The sequence below is a fragment of the Erinaceus europaeus genome, chromosome 4 (genome assembly GCF_950295315.1).
Source record: "Erinaceus europaeus chromosome 4, mEriEur2.1, whole genome shotgun sequence".
NCBI classification, from domain to species: Eukaryota; Metazoa; Chordata; class Mammalia; order Eulipotyphla; family Erinaceidae; genus Erinaceus; species Erinaceus europaeus.
In genome coordinates, this window is record NC_080165.1 from 23,522,232 (window position 1) to 23,541,769 (window position 19,538).

Consider the following 19,538-nt stretch of genomic DNA (forward strand, 5'->3'; position numbering starts at 1 on the left):
TACCCTGTACCTCATTATTCTTTTATCTCATTGTATACTGGGCTTTCTGTATTTCTCTATCTTATTTTCTTGATGTGTACTTTTTGGAAAAAGAAAAAACTTGGCAGGGTGGAGATGGGGCATTATGTCAAATATTCAGGTTTGCAGATGAGGTCAGAGTGTGTATTTGCACAGGTGGACTGAAATAAATCAAATGACAGTGAAATCCTGATTATCAAGATGGTTATTCTTTGTTGCAGGATTGGAAAATAAGGATAGGGATGTGCTTTGGGTTCTCAGGATATTCAATATGTGACATTTAAAAATTTTTTTAAACTAGATTTTCTTATTATGCTTTATTCTTTTGTTTAGTCTCGTGGGTGGGTAAGACTTTTAAAGATGTGGGAATTATATCCAACTTTTCTGTTAACAAAACAAAACAAAAAAAATAAAGCCAGAAGAGGGGGTAAGCACATATGGCGCAAAGCACAGAACCAGCGTAAGGATCCCAGTTTGAGTTCCCCCGGCTCCCCACCTGCAGGGGGGGTTGCTTCACAAGCGGTGAAGCAGGTCTGCAGATGTCTATCTTTCTCTCCCCCTGTTTCCCCTCCTCTCTCCATTTCTCTCTGTCCTATCCAACAATATCAATGGCAACATAATAATAACGACAACAAGGGGAACAAAAGGGGGGGGGGAAGGCCTTCAGGAGCACCGAGCCCCAGCAATAGCCCTGGAGGCAAAAAAAAAGGGGAGGGGCAGAAGGAAAAAGGATAGCATATAGGTAGAATATAGGACAGATATAGAAGAGGTCATAGTGGGGAAAAACAGCTTTATTGAGGTACAATTTATGTACTGTAGAACTTACCCACTAACCTACAGCTAATACATTGTTAACAAAGAATTTAAAAGGCTGTGGAGTCATCATAACCAAATTATAGAGCATTATTTTCCATTAACCAAAAGAGCCTGTTTATCCATTTGCTGTAAATCATCATTTCCACACACAAAGGCAGGCAACCACCAACTAATTTTCTGTCTGTATAGATTTTCTGGGCATTTCAAGGGTGCTTTTTTCACTAGCATACTGTTTTTGGGGTTCCTCCATGTTGTAGGATGTATCAGTAGTTTTTGGGTTTTTTTTTTTTTTTTTTTTTTTTTTTTACTGCTGAGCCATTTACAGTGGTGGACTAACTCAGTTTGCTTATCCATTCACTGGTTGGTGAGTATTTAAGTTGTTTCCACTTTTTGGCTATTATGATTATTGCTACCACAAACACTCACATATACAGATGTTTGTTTTAATATTGCATACATCGTTAATAAACAAATGAGAAATGTTTAAAAATGAAAATTAGAAATTTCATTGTAAAATCTTAGACCGGGAGTCGGGTGATAGCACAGCGGGTTAAGCGCACGTGGCGCAAAGCACAAGGACCGGCATTAAGGATCCCGGTTTGAGCCCCTGGCTCCCCACATGCAGGGGGGTCACTTCACAAGTGGTGAAGCAGGTCTGCAGGTGTCTTTCTCTGTTCCTCTCTGTCTTCCCCTCCTCTCTGTATTTCTCTCTGTCCTATCCAACAACAACAACAATAATAACTACAACAATAAAACAAGGGCAACAAAAGGGAATAAATATTTTTTTAAAAAATCTTAGAACTATCAGATTGCATTTCTGTATTATACTAATTCCTTACCATCCCTTGACACCTTTTCCAAACTTATAACTAAGTAATAATTTGTTTGTTTCAGTAAGGCAGTAAAACTCTATGTAGGGTGGGGGAGATAGCTTAATGGTTATGCAAACAGACTCTCATGCCTGAGGCTCCAAAGTCCCAGGTTCAGTTCCCCATACTACCATAAGCCAGAGCTAAGCAATGCTCTGGTATTTCTCTCTGTATCTCTCTCAAAAATAAAATAAATATTTAAAAAAAAAAAACCTCCATGTAGTACAGATTTCAATTTTTTTTTTTTTGCCTCCAGGGTTATCATTGGGGCTCAGGACCTACACCAGGAATCCACTGTTACTGGAGGCTACCTTTTTTCCCTTTTGTTGCCCTTGTTGTTTTATCATTGTTTTGGTTACTATTATTGTTGTTATTGCTGTCATTGTTGGATAGGACAGAGAGAAATTGAGAGAGGAGGGGAAGACAGAGAGGGGGAGAGAAAGACAGGCACCTGAAGACCTGCTTTAGCTCTTGTGAAGCGACCTCCCTGCAGGTGGGTAGTGGGGGAGCTCAAACTGGGATCCTTAAGCCTGTCCTTGCACTTCACATCATATGCCCTTAACCTGCTACACTACTGCTCAACCCCCCAATTAAAATATTTTTATAATCATTATCAACATTAGCTTCTTAATAGCTTTTAACAGTGTAGCTAGGACAAGTATTATTACTCTCATTTTTTATAAAAAGACTTTTTATTACATATGTAAGAGAGAAGTTTTCTTTTATTTCTTTATTAGGGGATTAATGGTTTACAGCTGACAATAAAATGCTATAGTTTGTACATTTGTAACAAATTTCAGTTTTCCACATAACAATTCAACCCCCACTAGGTCCTCCTCTGCCATCATGTTCCAGGACCTGAACCCTCCCCACCCTCACCCCCACCCCAGAGTCTTTTACTTTGGTGCAATACACCAACTGCAGTCTAAGTTCTGCTTTGTGTTTTCCCTTATGTTCTTATTTTTCAGCTTCTGTGAATGAGATCATCCCATACTCATCCTTCTCTGTCTGACTTATCATAAGAGAGAGTTTTTTTTTTTCTTTTTTCTTTTTTGCCTCCAGGGTTATCGCTGGGGCTTAGTGCCTACACTATGAACCCATTGCTCCTGGAGGCCATTTTTGTTTCCCATTTTTTTGTTGCCCTTGTTATTATTGTTATTGTTGTTTTGCTGTTGTTATTGTTGGATAGGACAGAGAGAAATTGAGAGAGGAGGGGAAGACAGAGAGGGGGAAGTCACCCCCTTGTAGGTAGGGAACCAGCGGCTCAAACGGATCCTTATATAGGTCCTTGAGCTTCGTGCCATGTGTGCTTAACTCACTCACTGAGCTGAGCTACCGCCCAGCCCCCATAAGAGAGTTTATGTGAGACAGAGTAAAGGAAGGAGGGAGGGATAGAGAGATGGAGAGAGGAAAGAAAAACCAGAGTACCATTCTGTTATGCCTCGTTGGGAGTTGGATCCAGGAATCTGGGATGACAAATACTTTAAAATCCTGTTTAATACTTTCTTACCTCAAGTTTGTGAAATATATATTATATTCTAAAAGTTTATTATTTATCTTTCACATTTGATATATATATTTATAGTTCATGTGAGATTGTGTGTAGTGAGCCTTAGTAAACTTGTTAGTGCTCCTGTGGCTTCAAGGTACTTTTTTTTTAAACCTTTTTTTAAATTTTATTTATTTATTTCCTTTCCTTTTTTGTTGCCCTTGTTTTATTTTACTGTTGTTGTAGTTATTACTGTTGTAGTTATTGATGTCGTCATTGTTGGATAGGACAGGGGGAAATGGAGAGGGGAGAGAAAGATAGATACCTGGAGACCTGCTTCACCGCCTATGAAGCGAGACTCTCCTACAGGTGGGGAGCTGGGGACTAGAACTGGGATCCTTACTCTAGTACTTGTGCTTCGTGCCACCTGCACTTAGCCCGCTGCGCTACTGCCCGACCCCTTCAAGGTACTTTTTATATTTTGTCCAGATTTTCTGAGTGATCTCAAACAGATGATTGTTCTAAATTACTTAGTTTACCATCTAACAAGCAGAAATTTCTTAAAGTTTTCTGTTCAGTAAAGGGGTTTTCATGAATGTTTACTTTTACAAAATATAAGACTAGGGAGTTGGGCAGTAGCACAGCGGGTTAAGCATAGGTGGCACAAAGTGCAAGGACCAGTGTAAGGATCCCGGTTCGAGCCCCCTGGCTCCTCACCTGCAGGGGAGTCACTTCACAAGCAGTGAAGCAGGTCTACGGGTGTCTTTCTCTCCCCTTCTCTGTCTTCCCCTCCTCTCCATTTCTCTCTGTCCTATCCAACAACAATGGCAACAATAATAACTACAACAATAAAACGACAAGGTAACAAAAGGGAATAAATAAATATTTTTTTTAAATGTAAGACTGAAAAACTGCACAGAGAGCTAGCTCACCAGGTAGACCATGTGCCTGGACTGGAGCTCTGGTAACACTTGAGAGTTTCATAGCACCATCATAGTTCTGATGCTAACTCTAACTCCATCTGAATGAAAATTTTGTCCAGGAGTGGTGAAATCACGTGTATGAGGCCCCAACTCTTAAAAAATAAATAAATAAAAACTGTATAGACCCATGATTGTTCCTTTTTCAGGTTTTTTTTTTTATTTTAAGAAATACAGTTTATCTCTGTACTTCTATCAGCTAGAAAATATTGTCTGACAAATGCCAGTTGCTTTATAAGATGAATTATTGTACTTACTGCAAAATAAATTTAGAACATTAATTGTAGCAAAAATTTACATTAAAAAATACTATCAAAACATTGACTTTGATGATAAGGAGATTGACCAGGTAATGGATAGCTGGTAATTCTCCATCTGTCCATATATGTAAGCCCCCCTTTTTGGCCAGAGATGGAGTATATGCAAACTGTATCCAGAATGCTTGCGGTTTGTGCTGCAGAATATGAAGAAAATATTTTCAGTTTATGGCAAGTGGATCGGTGACATATGATGCTGCAGGAGCTGTTTTTACAGTGCACAAGATTCACAGGAGTGGAATAGCAAACTCGTGAGACTGGCAAGACAAAACTGGCTCTGTGACTGACGTTGAAATTGCCTTTTAAGACAAGCACATCAAGAAATATCTGAAGAGTCGGAGCCTCACACTGGGATAATTGTGCAGTTTAGTAAACTGCCTCTGAAAGCCACAGCAAGGCAGTTTCTCCTGAGCCATTTGCAGTTTCTGCCTAGGAGGAGAGCACTGTGTGGGTGCCAGGGAGGAAAGCCTGACTGGGCCTCCAGGAACTGAATGCTGCTGGGCTTAGAAAGCCTCTCCCGCTTGTACACTTACACTGCTCAGCCAGGGAGAGGCGCCTTGCCCTCAGAAGCCAACCTGCCTTTCCTATTTCCCTCCCCTCCCCTCATCTCTTCCTCTCCTCCTCTGTCTTCTCCCCCCCCCCCCCCCCCCCGCTCCCCACCTGCAGGGGAGTCACTTTACATACGGTGAAGCAGGTCTGCAGGTGTCTATCTTTCTCTCCCCCTCTCTGTCTTCCCCTCCTCCCTCCATTTCTTTCTGTCCTATCCAACTATAACATCAATAACAATAATAACTACAACAGTAAAACAACAAGGGCAACAAAAGGAAAAATAAATAATTATTTTAAAAAATTAAAAAAAAAAAAAGAAAGACATCTTTCAGGGAGTCGGGTGGCAGTGCAGCGGGTTAAGCACACATGATGCAAAGCACAAGGACCAGCATAAGGATCCCAGTTCAAGCCCCTAGTTCCCCATTTGCAGGGGGGTCGCTCAATTTCTCTCTGTCCTAGCCAACAACAATGACAACAACAATGATAAACAACAGGGCAACAACAGGGAGAAAAAAAGAAGTTGTTTTTTTTTTTTCCAAAATCTGAGCTTGTTGACCTGTTTAGTTTTTATGTGACCAGCAATTGCAGTAAAATCTGACCACTGACCCTTTCTCTGAAAGTGCTGAGAATGGTGTCAAGTGCAATCAACATTCAGTGAAGTTAACTGAGTTGAATCGGCTGTTTGAGTAACTGTCTCTGCTGTTCTCATCACCCACAGTCACTATTCCATACCACCTGCCCCCCTACCTCCAAGTGACTTGCAGTTCTTATTTAGGTCTTTAGAAGCCTTTCTTGTTAAAGAATTGACTGTTTTCCTGGATTAGATTTGAGGTCATTAGTTAATTGACCAAACTAAATTTTTAATGCAAGAATAAGCATTCTTTCTCTCTTTTTTCCACCAGGGTTATCACTGGAATGATTCAGTTCCTGCACTATTCCACTATTCCACCATTCCCAGTGGTTTTGTTTGTTTGTTTATTTGTCTTTTAGATGATAGAGTCAGAGATGAAGAGGGAAAAGAGAGAGAAAGAAGAAGAGATACTTGCATTGCTACTCCGCCAGTTGTGAAGCTTACCCTTTATAGGTGTGGGCTAAGGGTTTGAAACCTAGAATTACTCTACAATGGCATTCTTAGAACAGACACAATACTTGCCAGTTAACTTGGTCCCTGGATAAACAAATGGAATTGGGGCTGTAACCAGGATTGACTGTTATAACTCAAAAGCAGCATTCTTTCTTGAATAATCTTAAAATAATGTATTGCATTAACTTTATCCATTGTAACTGACAACTGGGATTTGTAGGAAAAAGAATCAGGTTGTAATGATTAGTAATGAATTAATAATGATTAGTGAATGAAATAAAAAGGCAAATATAAATTTCTCTTTCAAGAAATTGGGCAAGAAATGAGGGGAGGGAGAGCACAAATGCTAGAGAAGGTTTCAGGGTTAAAGAGACCCTTTTTAGGAATGTGCACATTTGAACATTTTATAAAATTCCCGAAGTGTTGAACTGAAGTAAAAATGACCTGGAAGCCTTTCCAGGTCTTGGAACAATAATAACTCTTATGTGACTTTAAAAAAAGAAAACACATGCCTTTAGCAGAGCTACCAAAATCTTCGGCCTCAATATTTCATTTGATTAAATAGGTTCCTCTCGCCCACTTGACCTGGGTGTGTCCACCCCCTGCTGACCCCACCCCATTGTAGAGCTGGATGTAAGATACCTTCCAGTCTACCATGAGTCTGCTGGCATCTGTGTCTGCCCCTGGGGAGACCTTCCTGGCCTTGCTGGTGTTTCTGCTTCTCCCTCACATCTGCTGCTTCACTTAAGACTGCTCTTCCAGATATCTTGCCTGCAGTTGGGTCAGCTGCCAACACGGGAGCCCTTAAAGGTTGATAGTAATCCTTAGTATTCTGCATCCCAAGAAGTATGAGGACGATGGTGAGTGCTGGAAAGAACTGGGTTGGGGGGGTAGGGGGGGACAGAGGTCAAGAACTTGATCCACATTGCTTGAATTTTTTCTTTATTTGATAGGAGAGAGAAATTGAGAGGGATGGGGAAGGGAGAAAGAGAGAGAGAGACCTGCAGTAATGGCTCCACTGCTCATGAAGCTTCCCCCTGCCGCAGGTGGGGAGAGAGGGCTAGAACCTAGGTCCTTGCACATGGCAATCTGTGTACTTAAATAGGCGCACCACCACTGCCTGGTCCCCTACTTGAATTCTTTAAAATGAGATTGTCATATTTTCTTACTCATAGGTGGGACCTAAAAGACAAGCCATGGAATAATACAAGATGAAACTTCACTGGGCTGTGGTCTATTGAAGGTCAGGGGACTTGCCAGAGGAGGGAGAGGGTTACTAAGGCAGGATTGGGGGTCAAGTGAGCGCCTTATGGTGGAGGAAGAGGATGGTTTGATGAGGCTGAGGTGATAACACCTGTCTTGGGGAAAGGTGAAAATGTACCCCTCTGACAATAACAATCCTTGTAAATCAACATTTCCTATATAGAGTGGTATTGAAGGTGAATAAATGAATGTAGCTAAATTTCAAAGAATCATGCTAATTACAGCCCAAGAGGTAGGTGGTGCAGTGGATAAGGTATTGAGCTCTCTAGCTTGACGTCCTGAATTCACTCTCAACACTGCATGTGCCAGCATGATCCTCTCTCTTTCTCATTCTCTCAATAATTAAGGAAATTTTTTAATAAATAAATTTTTTTTTAATCATGCTAAGTGGCTTGGAACTTTGTATATGTGAGGTCCTGGTTTTGTTCCTGGTATCATGTGTTCTTATGCTGGCTTTCTGGTTGCTTTGGTAAAATAAACATCTTTTGGGGGCACCTGGTTGAATATATATGTTACAATGAGCAAGGACCCTCGTTTAAGCCCCAGACCCCACCTGCAGTGGGGAAGCTTCATGAGAGGTGGAGCAGTGCTGCAGGTATCTCTCTCTCTCTTCCTCTCTATCTCCCCCTGCCTTCTCAATTTCTCTCTGTCCCTATCCAATAAATAAAATATTTTAAATATATAATAAATCAGACATCTTTTAAAAGCCTGAAAATCATGCTGAATTGTCGTTTTCGACGGGTTAGGTTGTTTCCGCCAGGCTGGCTTCACGGGCAGGTAACAGACGACCAGGGACTCATAGTTGAGCTGTAGGCAGTATCTCTTTATTCATGCAGGACGCAGCACAATCTAAGCCGAGCTGAGCTAAACTAAAGGTAAAGTACTCTAAAACTCACAATGCTGTCTTTATATATACTTGACAAGTAGGGTGGAAACAGGGTGTGACATAGAGAGGGTGGAGAGAAAAGTGACTGGTGACAATCAGAGTGTGACAAGGAGGGGGGGTGGAGCAAAAACATATCATGAAACAGTGGGGATTGAACCAATGCCCTGGAGGGAGGTGCTTGTTAACAGCGGTTATATAAATAGAATGAAGTGGTTATGTAAATAGAATAGTGTTAAGCAGGGGGGATTTAAACCAAATGAAACAGAAGGGGTCTCATGCATACCAACAATTCCCCCTTTCTTTTTAACTAATGGCCATTGCGGGGTGAACAGAAATGTATATTGTACAGGCGTTTTCAAAAGAACTGGCATAAGACATGGAAAATAAAATAGGCGAACAGCAATAACCAGTGTGATGCCAAGTGGAGCTTTTCTTGCCTCAAAGGGCAAGGCCTAGCAGGCGAAAGGGCATTTCTTGCCTCTGGGAACGCTTCATGCCTCTGGGGGCATCTCTTGCCTCAAAGGGCGTTTCTTGCCTCTGTGGGCATCTCTTGCCTCTTGGGGCGCTTCATGCCTCTGTGGGCATAACCTAATAAGGAGGGGGAGTTTTCTGCCTCTGGGACAGAGCCTGCAGGCGAGGGGACATGGTCTATAAAGTCTCAAGGCAATTGGCTGAAGTTAGTCTTTGAGAAACACAGCTGTGTGTACCAGTAAGTCCGATGGAGGTGTCAGTCCAAAGTAGCTGACCACAGAAGAAAATGCTGGAGGATGAAACGCTGCACGTCTGTCTCGATGGGGAATGTCGGCCACCAGAATTCTTCTTTTCTGTAGAGAGTGAGCTTTCGAGTCTGTGAATCTGTTTCTTCAGGTCGTGCCAGGTCACATCATTGGTTTCCGGGGGCGATGTCAGAGAACATGGGTCCAAATGGATTTCCGGGATTTCCATTTGAGTAGATGCTTTTTCATGTGAAGACTTGACAGCTGAAATTCACTTACTTGTCAAACAAAACTTGTAGCAGATTAGAAGTTTACTATAATTGATAACTCCATTATAATTGGAAGTCCTTTCTAGTATCATTTCAAGGTTGTTAAAACAGTTTAAACTCAATAAAATGTGGAAAGGTAAACAGAAGAACCACGGTTAAAAGCCTTAGGCATGAGAATAATTAACATAATCATTGCACTATCTGCCCCACCCATAACTCATACAGTTTTCAGGATTAAACGTTTCAGATTCATGTCAAGACGTAAAAGAGAAATCATAGGAGGGAAAAAACAACTTTTTGCATTGTTTCTGGATGTCTCTAGAAATCATGGCTGCGTCCAGCATTTTTTTTTTTAAGTCAATGTCAAACAAAAATTCAGTCATTCAAATCATTTTCTTATGAAACGCAACTTGAACCAGATTATCAAGATCTCACCATGTAGGATTAAGAATCCCCGGAGGGCGTCCTAGTCCAAAAAGGTCCTCAAAATTCCATTTAGGGTGCTTCTGACTGTTCTTGCTGGATTGCTTCAGGCACCCATTTTTAAAAGTGTCTTCCCATCGAAGAAAGTATCCAATCAGGAGAGTAGAACTAACCACATGTCTCCATACTTGGGAACTGACAGGGTACTCGAGAATGTTCTTCAAATTAGAGTAGTCCTTCTCCATGGGAAACATGCGAGAAGAAGTCCAGAAAGTCCCAGTGGAAATCCCCATGCATATCCCAAGGTCTATGATTACGGTCATAAAGAACCAAATTGTGGCCCGGAGCAAAATGTAGTCCTTTTCCTCAGAAAACATGGGAGAGGGAATCCAGAAAGTCCAAGGAGAAATCTCCGTGCATCTCCCAAGCTCTATGATCCCGGTCATAAGAAACCAAAGTTCCCAGTCAGGGAACCGAAATGTGGCCCAGAGTAAAATGTTCCAGAGACAGACTAACTGTCTCATGATGAAACAGTAGAGGCTTTGGCAAACCTCTTCGTAAGTAAAAGAGAAGACCATAGTGCATAGGTAGGCAAAGTCTTCACTTATCTGGGAGTTGCGCAGGTCTGGTCCCATGTTGTAGGCGCCATATGTCGTTTTCGACGGGTTAGGTTGTTTCCGCCAGGCTGGCTTCACGGGCAGGTAACAGACGACCAGGGACTCATAGTTGAGCTGTAGGCAGTATCTCTTTATTCATGCAGGACGCAGCACAATCTAAGCCGAGCTGAGCTAAACTAAAGGTAAAGTACTCTAAAACTCACAATGCTGTCTTTATATATACTTGACAAGTAGGGTGGAAACAGGGTGTGACATAGAGAGGGTGGAGAGAAAAGTGACTGGTGACAATCAGAGTGTGACAAGGAGGGGGGGTGGAGCAAAAACATATCATGAAACAGTGGGGATTGAACCAATGCCCTGGAGGGAGGTGCTTGTTAACAGCGGTTATATAAATAGAATGAAGTGGTTATGTAAATAGAATAGTGTTAAGCAGGGGGGATTTAAACCAAATGAAACAGAAGGGGTCTCATGCATACCAACACTGAATGGGTGGTGGTGCATCCAGTAGAGCTTATGTGGTAAGTGCACAAGGACGCTGGCTGGTTCAAGCCCCCAGTCCCCACTTGTAGCAGAAAAGCAGTGCAGCAGGTGTCTTTCTCCTTCTCTGTCTCCCCCTTATCTCTCAATTTTTCTGCCTCTTTACAAAATAAATAAATATTTTAAAAGGGGCTGATCAGTGGCATACCTGGTGGAGTACACGTGTTACCATGTACAAGGACTTGGGTTTAAGCTCCCAATCTGTACCTGCAGGGGGAAAGTTTCACAAGCAGTTAAGTAGTGCTGCAGGTGCCTCTTTGTCTCTCTCTCTCTCTCTTCCTTCCCTTTCAATTTCTCCCTGTCTTATCAAACTAAATAAATAAAGTGAAAAATCTCTTAAAAAGATAAAATTTCTGCTTTGCGTTTCCCTTTCAGATCTTCTTTCTCAACTTCTGTTTATGAGTGGGATCATCTCATACTCATCTTTCTCTTTCTGACTTATCTCACTTAACATAATTCCTTCTAGCTCTACCCAGGTTGGGTCAGAGAAGGTGGGTTCATTATTCTTAATAGCTGAGTAGTCCATTGTGTATATATACCACAACTTGCTCAGCCACTCGTCCGTTGTTGGACACGTAGGTTGCTTCCAGGTTTTGGCTATTACAAATTGTCCTGCTATGAGCATCAGTAGACACATGTCTTTTTGGATGGGTGTGCTTGACTCCTTAGGATATATCCCCAGGAGAAGAATTATTGGGTCATAAGGAAGGTCCATTTCTAGCCTTGTGAGGGTTCTCCACAGGGGTTGGGCTAATTTACATTCCACGAGCAGTGCAGGAGGGTTCCTTTATCCCCACAGCCTCTCGAGCATTTGTTGTTGCTGTTGTTTCTGATGCATGGTATTCTCATAGAAGTGAGGTGGTATCTCACTATTTGTCTTTATTTGCATTTCTCTGACAGTGACTTGGAGCATTTTTTCTTATGTCTGTTGGCCTTTTGTATCTCTTCTGTAGTGAATATTCTGTTCATATCCTTGCTGCACTTTTGGATTGGGTCATTTGCTTTCTTGTTGCTGAGTTTGGTGAGCTCTTTATATATTTTTGTTTTAGCTTCTTGTCTGAGGTATGGCATGTAAAGATCTCCCATTCTGTGAGGAGTCTCTTTGTTTGCATGATGATTTCTTCTGCTGTGCAGAAACTTTTCAATTTGATGTAGCCCCATTAGTTTATTTTTGTTTTAGTCTTCTTTGCAATTGGGTCTGTATCGTCAAAGATGCCCTTGAGATTTAGATGGGAACATGTTCTACCAATATTTTCCTCTAAGTATTTGATAGTTTCTGGTCTAACATCCAGGTGCTTGATCCATTTAGAGTTTACTTTAGTTTCTGATGAGATAAAATGGTTCAGTTTCATTCTTCTGCACATTTCAACCCAGTTTTCCTAGCACCATTTATTGAAGAGACCCTCCTTCCTCTATTTAATACTTTGGGCCCCCTTATCAAAACTTAGATGTCCACAGGTGGGGGGGGTATTTCTAGGATTTCAATTCTGTTCCACTGGTCTCTATTTTTATTCCAGTAGCAGGCTGTTTTGATTATGATGGCCTTATGATATACTTTGAGATCTGGGAGTGTGATGTCTCCATTTCCATCTGCCCCAATGTAGTGGCTGGGAATGGTTCAAACCCAGATCCTTGCATGCATGGTAAATTGTGTGCTTTATTGGTGAGTTATCTTCCAGCCCCTGAATATGTATTTCTTCTAGCTTGGCAATTTTTCTAAGAAAGATTCAGTTCTAACTATATTCTGTGAGTTTAGGTAGGTACCTGACTTTGGAGGAACTATTTAACTTGCTTACATTTTAACAGGGCCTGGGGGTTGGTATAAATCTTAATCTAAAATAGGCTGAACCTTCCCACCTGCTGTGTGAATTTCAAGACCTGTTTGATTACTCTGCAAGGGAGTAGAGGAAACAGAAGTGGTAAGGATAGTTGATTGCTGTGGTTATTGTCTGTGATCAGGTGGTAGGATTACCTTGTAGTTCTGAATATTTAAAATGATGTTTTGGAGGAATTTGCCATTATTCATCCTTTACAAGGAAAACATAGCTGTCTATAATTTCAGCTTGATAATTTGAAATGTTGATTTGAGAATTAAATTTCATGTTTATCTTGCTTACCTGAGTATCTGACACAGAGGTTTGCACAACCCTGCAGAGAACGTTAATGAAGTTGTTTTCTAAAAACTGGTTTTGAGACTACTTGGAAATCTGCCCAGTTTCTCTCGCCTGCCTCTTCTCAGCTTTAATTCCCTTCCCCTTACCAAATGCTGGAAAACATCTGGGACCAACTGCCAACCAGGCAGAGGACTGAACTGACCACTGTGTGCTGTGTTTGTCTAGTAACAAGATATGAATAATGTAATAATATATATATAATATATAATAATGAAACCAGTGCAAGATTAGACTAACGAGAAGTCTAAAGAAGAAATCATGTTTTTACCCTGGACAGAAACTAATCAGAACAGAGAACTGAAAATTAGGCAGTGTTGTTATCTAGAGAGTCTGTGGTTGATGAAAAAAAAAAATTACAGAATTTAGTTTTTCTCTGAGGTGCTGAGGCCACATATAACCCTGTAGCGCACATTCTCTGTGAGATGAGACCCGCCTGGGAAGTTGTAGCCAGCCTCCCCCTTAACCACGCAACAGGGGAGAACCCACATGAGCACACTCAGTGATGGGGCCACAGCGGGGTTCACTCCAGCTGCTGTTCACTGAACACCTGCTGAGCACTAAGTTCAAAGATGTGTGAGACAGATGATTCTTCTTGCAAGAAGTTCCTGGGGAGTCAAGAAAACAGCCCCACAGATGTGATCTATCTGTAGTATGGTGTTGGTATGCATGAGACCCTTTCTGTTTCATTTGGTTTAAATCCCCCCTGCTTAACACTATTCTATTTACATAACCACTTCATTCTATTTACATAACCACTGTTAACAAGTTCCACCCTCCCTCCAGGGCATTTGTGGTTCAGTGATAGGATTCTCGCCTGCTCTGCCCCCTCTTTGTCACACTCTGATTTTCACCAGTCACTTTTCTCTCCACCCTCTCTATGTCACATCCTGTTTCCACCCTACTTGGGAAGTATATATAAAGACAGCATTGTGAGTTTTAGGTTACTGTACTTTGAGTTTAACTTAGCTCGTCTTAGATTGTGCTGCGTCCTGCATGAATAAAGAGATACTGCCTACAGCTCAGCCATGAGTCCCTGGTCGTCTGTTACCCGCCCGTGAAGCCAGCCTGGCGAAAACAACATAACCCGTCGAAAACAACAGTATGGTATATATCACAGGAGGGACACTTGGTCCAGCCAGGGGCACACAGAGGCAATGATACCTGAGACTGATTGACAGATTAAAAAAAAAAATTACAAAGATGACTTTTTAAGTTTTGGATAGAGACAAAAATAGAGAAAGGGGGAAACACCTGCAGCACTGGTTTACCACTCGTGAAGCTTCTTCCTTGCAGGTGGAAAAACAAGGGCTTGTTCCCAGGTCTGTGTGCACTGTAATGTGTGCACTCAACCACGTGTGCCACCTCCCAACCCCAAGATTCTTTTTTTTTCTTTTTTAAAAAATATTTATTTATTCCCTATTGTTGCCCTTGTTGTTTTATTGTTGTAGCTATTATTGTTATTATTATTGCTGCTGTTGATGTCATCATTGTTGGATAGGACAGAGAGAAATGGAGAGAGGAGGGGAAGACAGAGAGGGGGAGAGAAAGATAGACACCTGCAGACCTACTTCACTGCCTGTGAAGTGAACCCCCTGTAGGTGGGGGGCCGGGGGCTTGAACCAGGATCTTTACACTGGCCCTTATGCTTCACGCCATGTGTGCTTAATCCGCTGCACCACCACCCGACTCCCAAGATAAGTGAATTTAAACTAAGTATAAAGTGCCTCATGTCTACTGAAGAAATTAAAGGGCAATTTGTTTTTGTTTTGTTTTTGTAGCACAAATAAGGTGAAACCACAAAGATTTAATAGAGGTTTTAGTGTTTCTTCGGAAAGTATTTCAATTCACAGTCTTATCACTACTTGCCTTTATTGAGCATGTCTGGTGAGCAAGTGTCTTATACATATGTCACCTAAACTTCCAAAGAATTCTCTGAAATGCTGTTTTTTGTTCCCATTGTTGAATGAAGTATCTGAGACTTGATAGGAAAGGGCACTGCCCATAAGCTAATAGCATGCAGGTAGAGGAGCATGGACTTATATGTTTACTATAGTATCCTGCAGTGAATGTGTGGATCAGGGATGGGGAGATAGTATAATAAAACAGAACTGGGCAGTGCTTTGGTGTTTTTTTTTTTAAATAAAAACAATACCTTTCAAATGTGAGACTCATTATAACTTTTCTCTCTCCCTAGGATTTTGGTTTTTTGCACTGAATGTAGCCTAGGATCATACTCACAGGCCTGTGCTACCTACCCCCAGGGTACTGTCAAAGGTAAGTTTAAAAGATTGCTTTTACTGTGTACTGGCAATGAAATGAAAGTCTTCATCTTGGAGAGAAAAGTACACCCTTAAATTATTGCTTCTTTCAGAGTTCTGATAGATGGATATTTAAAGTGGCCATTACATCATCCTTTGTATTCTTGCTTCAGTCAGTCCCTCTAAATAAAACATGTTTTGGGGCCAGGTGGTGGCGCACCTGGTTGAGCGCACATGTTACAGTGCACAAGGACCCGGGTTCAAGCCCCTGGTCCCACCTGCAGGAGGAAAGCTTTGCCAGTGGTGAAGCAGTGCTTCTGGTGTCTCTCTGTCTCTCTTCCTCTCTCTCTCAATTTCTGGCTGTCTCTATCCAATAAATAAAGATAATAAAAAAATTTTAAGAAAAGAAAGAAAACATGTTTAGATTGATGCTGACATTTGATGCCTCATCTTGCAGAGCTGGAATTTGTTAGTAGGATCTAGCAGCACCACAGCAATTTTATGTGATTGAATCCTCAGCTTCTGTTATATTCACTCCGTGCTGCACTCTGCTGCTCACACTCCTGCCCGTTAGCCGTCTGTACGAGAGTCACATCATTCCTTTGCTCAAAAGGCACTCGTGGGCTCCCACTTACCAGCACCTTCAGAACCTAGTAATTCCACTCAGGGGTTTCTGGTTTATTTTGTAGAGAATCCCTTTGTCATGCTTCCTAGACCACTTTCTGCTTTCAAGATGTAGAGTTCTTTCTCATGCTTTATATGTTGGTTGATGTTTTTCTCTTTGTTTAGAAATGGAATAGGGAAGAAGAACACAACTAAGTATTCTTTGTTCTTGCATTTTCCCTATTGTCCCTCTCTCCCAGACTCTCTTGGCAGAATATCCTCATAAATTGCTGTTAGCATAGCAATGAACCATTCATTATTTTACATCAGAGTTGTTTATTCATCTCCTTTACTAAGCTGTGAGCCATTTGAACATGCTGGGAGATCGCTCACTCACTAGAGTACACACCTTGCAATGAATAAAACCCTGGGTTCAAGTGACAGAGTGGTGCTCTGGTTCTCTCTCTCTCATTAACAAATAAATCTTGGGGCTGGGAGGTGTCACACCTGTTTGAGCACACACGTTACATGTGCAAGGTCCCCACCTGCAGGGGAAAAGCTTCATGCTCAGTGAAGCAGTGCTAACAGCCCCCTCTCCATCTTAATCTCCACCTCCACCTCTACCTCCATCTCCTCCCTTCCCTCTCAATTTCTCTCTGTCTCTATCCAGAATAAACAAGTAAAATAAATATCTATTAAATGAATTAATCTTAAAAAGAAAGAGGGGCTAGGTTGTGGCACACCTGGTTGAGTGTACACATTGCAATGTACAAGGTCCCGGGTTCAAGCCCCTGCTCCCTGCCTGAAGGGGGAATGTGGTGAAGTGGTGAAGTGGTGAAGCAGGGCTGAAGGTCTCTCTGTAAAAGCTGGATCAGCTAGAGAGTAGCTCCCAAATATGGTAACAGTATATAAATACTGTTACCTGTTAGCCCCATCAATCTGACCTAGGGCCCTTGTCTATTCATATTTAGCACAGGAGCCTATGTAACCTCTATATTCCTGTTGGCCTGAACCTGCATTCCATGGTCATAACTACGAACATTCTAGGCTGCACTCATTTCAGGACTAGTCTACCTTGAGTACCAGAGTATGTTGACCAAAAAAGTTTAATCTTTAAGAAAAAGATAACTCAGCTATGATTGCTTAGGAAAAACAGTGCTTGCATGATTAAAGGCCAGGCAGCAGCCTTCTATTCTTTGAGGATACACCATCCTGCTAATGCCCTATTCCTACTGCTGGGGCTGGCACAGGTTGACCAGTATACAGTGAGACCACCTGAACAACTGGCATTTAGTAGAGTTTTTAGTGTTGCTACCACCTCCACAATGACTATTACTTGTTTCTTGGCTGAGTCTGGGAGAGCCCCAAGCCCTTCCTAAGGCTTATGTGCCTGGTGCATACAGCCTTTTTGAGATAGAAATAGCCACATAATGGCAGCTGGGTGGTAGAGCAAAAGGTTAAGTGCACATGGTGCAAAGCACAAGAATTGGCTTAAGGATCCTGGTTTGAACCCCCGGCTTCCCACCTGCAGGGGGGTCACTTCGCAAGTGGTGAAGCAGGTCTGCAGATGTCTATCTTTCTCTCCCCCTCTCTGTCTTCCCCTCCTTTCTCCATTTCTGTCTGTCCTATCCAACAACAACAGCTATAACAACAATAACAATAACAACAATAACAATAACAACCACAACAAGGGTAACAACCAGGGCAACAAAATGGGAAAAATATCTCTAGGAGCAGTGGATTCATAGTGTTGGCACCGAGCCCCGACAATAACCCTGGAGGGAAGAAAAAAAGAAAAGAAAAGAAAAGAGAAAAGAAGAGGAAAAAAAAAAAAGAAGTAGTCAGGGGCCAGGTGGGGGCGCACTTGGTGGAGTGCACGTAAAGACCCAGTTTTGAGCCCTTGGTCCTCACCTGCAGGGGGAAAGCTTTGCGAGTGGTTAAGTAGGGTTGCAGGTGTCTCTTTGTCTCTCTCCTTCTCTATCTCCCCCCTCTTGATTTCTGACTGTTTCTGTCCAACAAATAAATAAAGATAATTAACAAAGAAATAGCCACATATGGGTAGGGGAAGATAGCATAATGGTTATGCAAAAGACTCTCATGCCTGAGCTCTGAATTCCCAGGCTCAATCCTTCATATAACCATAAACCAATATTGTTATTTTTATTATTATTATTTTGAAAGAAAGAGAGAAAAGGAATTGCCTGATAATTCAGTCATCCCAGGGTCAAAATAGAGTGTGGTATATAGTCAAAACACTTTCCTCCCTTACTAAAATCCAAGGGCTTACATCCTGGACCCAACAGAAACCTCAGAACTTCTACATAAATTTCTCTCCCCAACATTGTACTTCATATATGTTTATCAAGATTCTAGTCTCATGCTCTCATGCCTGAGGCTCCGAAGTCCCAGGTTCAATGGTCACACCAACGTAAACTAGAGCTGATCAGTGCTTTGGTTAAAAAAATAAATAAATAAATCTAGTCTTATGTACCATCCCTTTGGATCTTTGTCAGATCAAATCAGTAGTGTTCTTTTCTCTTTATCTGAGTTCTGTACCAACTGAGAGGATAATAGAATATTACATATGGGAGTCCAGAATATCATCTCTATTTCTAATGAATCAGATAATGTAGCAAACATCTATAGGCAAATCAGCTTCATAACACTGAGCCTCGGAATTCAACAGACTTACCTGAGTAAGCCTGAGGCACCTGCATTGCTGGGTATAGATGTGGAAGAAACTACATGCTGACTTCCAAAGGGAGGAGAGAGCTGGAGGTGTGTGGAGGTAGAACCAGCCAAGAGCTAAACATCAGCAGTCCTCTCTTCCACATTTATCTAGAAATAGCACAAGATTCTAGGAGTATCTTTCTCGCTCTGCTGTGCTTGTAATGCATTATCTATGAAATACAGTCTCTACTACAGTAAAGTAAAATGAGAATTTAAAGATACTTGCAGAGCAGTTTGCATATCTAATATTCCTAAATGTTATTGAGTTTTTCTAGTGCTACCAATTTAAGTTTCACAGAACGATTTTAGTTTTGTACAACTGTTGTAAGCAGGTGAAGCCAGTGGTTTGGGAGGTGGCACAGTGGATAAAGTGATGGACTCGCAAGCATGAGGTTCTGAGTTCAGTCCCCAGCAGCAGATGTGCCAGAGTGATGTCTGGTTCTTTCTCTCTCCTCCTCTTCTGATCCCTGTAATTAATAAATAAATAAGATATTTAAAAAAATAGGTGAAGCCAAAACCAGGTAGAGAGATCCTGTTACAGACTAGGAGTATGGGACAGCCAGCCAAGGTCCATGTCTAGCAGAGAAGCAATTACATAAGCCAGAACACCTTCCTTTTGCACGCTGAAACTAATTTTGTTCATAATTCCAGAGAGAGAAATGTTAGGGAAAGATGACCAAAGGGCTCTGAGCCCCAGTTCCACTGGTACCTGAAACTTTTATGACAAGGAACCTTGTTTTAGCACCATCACTCAGAGAGAGGAAATTCTGGAGAACACCTGAGGAAATAAGGCGCTATTTCTTTTATCGGAGAGGAAAGAAGAAAAAGAAGGACAACTATGGGATGATTTCGGTCACAAGTGGAATACAGAGAACTGGAGCACATCAACTTAAAATATATATCAGTGGGTCGGGCGGTGGCGCAGTGGGTTAAGCGCATG

At 41.7% G+C, this 19,538-nt stretch overlaps 1 protein-coding gene across 7 annotated transcripts in view; it reads left to right on the plus strand.

The window, feature by feature from the left end:
* The window catches only part of TNRC6B (trinucleotide repeat containing adaptor 6B), a 289,108-nt gene that overhangs the window by 66,618 nt on the left and 202,952 nt on the right, over positions 1–19,538 (plus strand). For all 7 annotated transcript variants that reach the window (XM_060189010.1, XM_060189011.1, XM_060189007.1 and 4 more), the window contains one exon: positions 15,202–15,281. The gene's annotated coding sequence lies outside the window, so the exon portion shown is untranslated. The remainder of the gene's footprint in view (positions 1–15,201; positions 15,282–19,538) is intronic.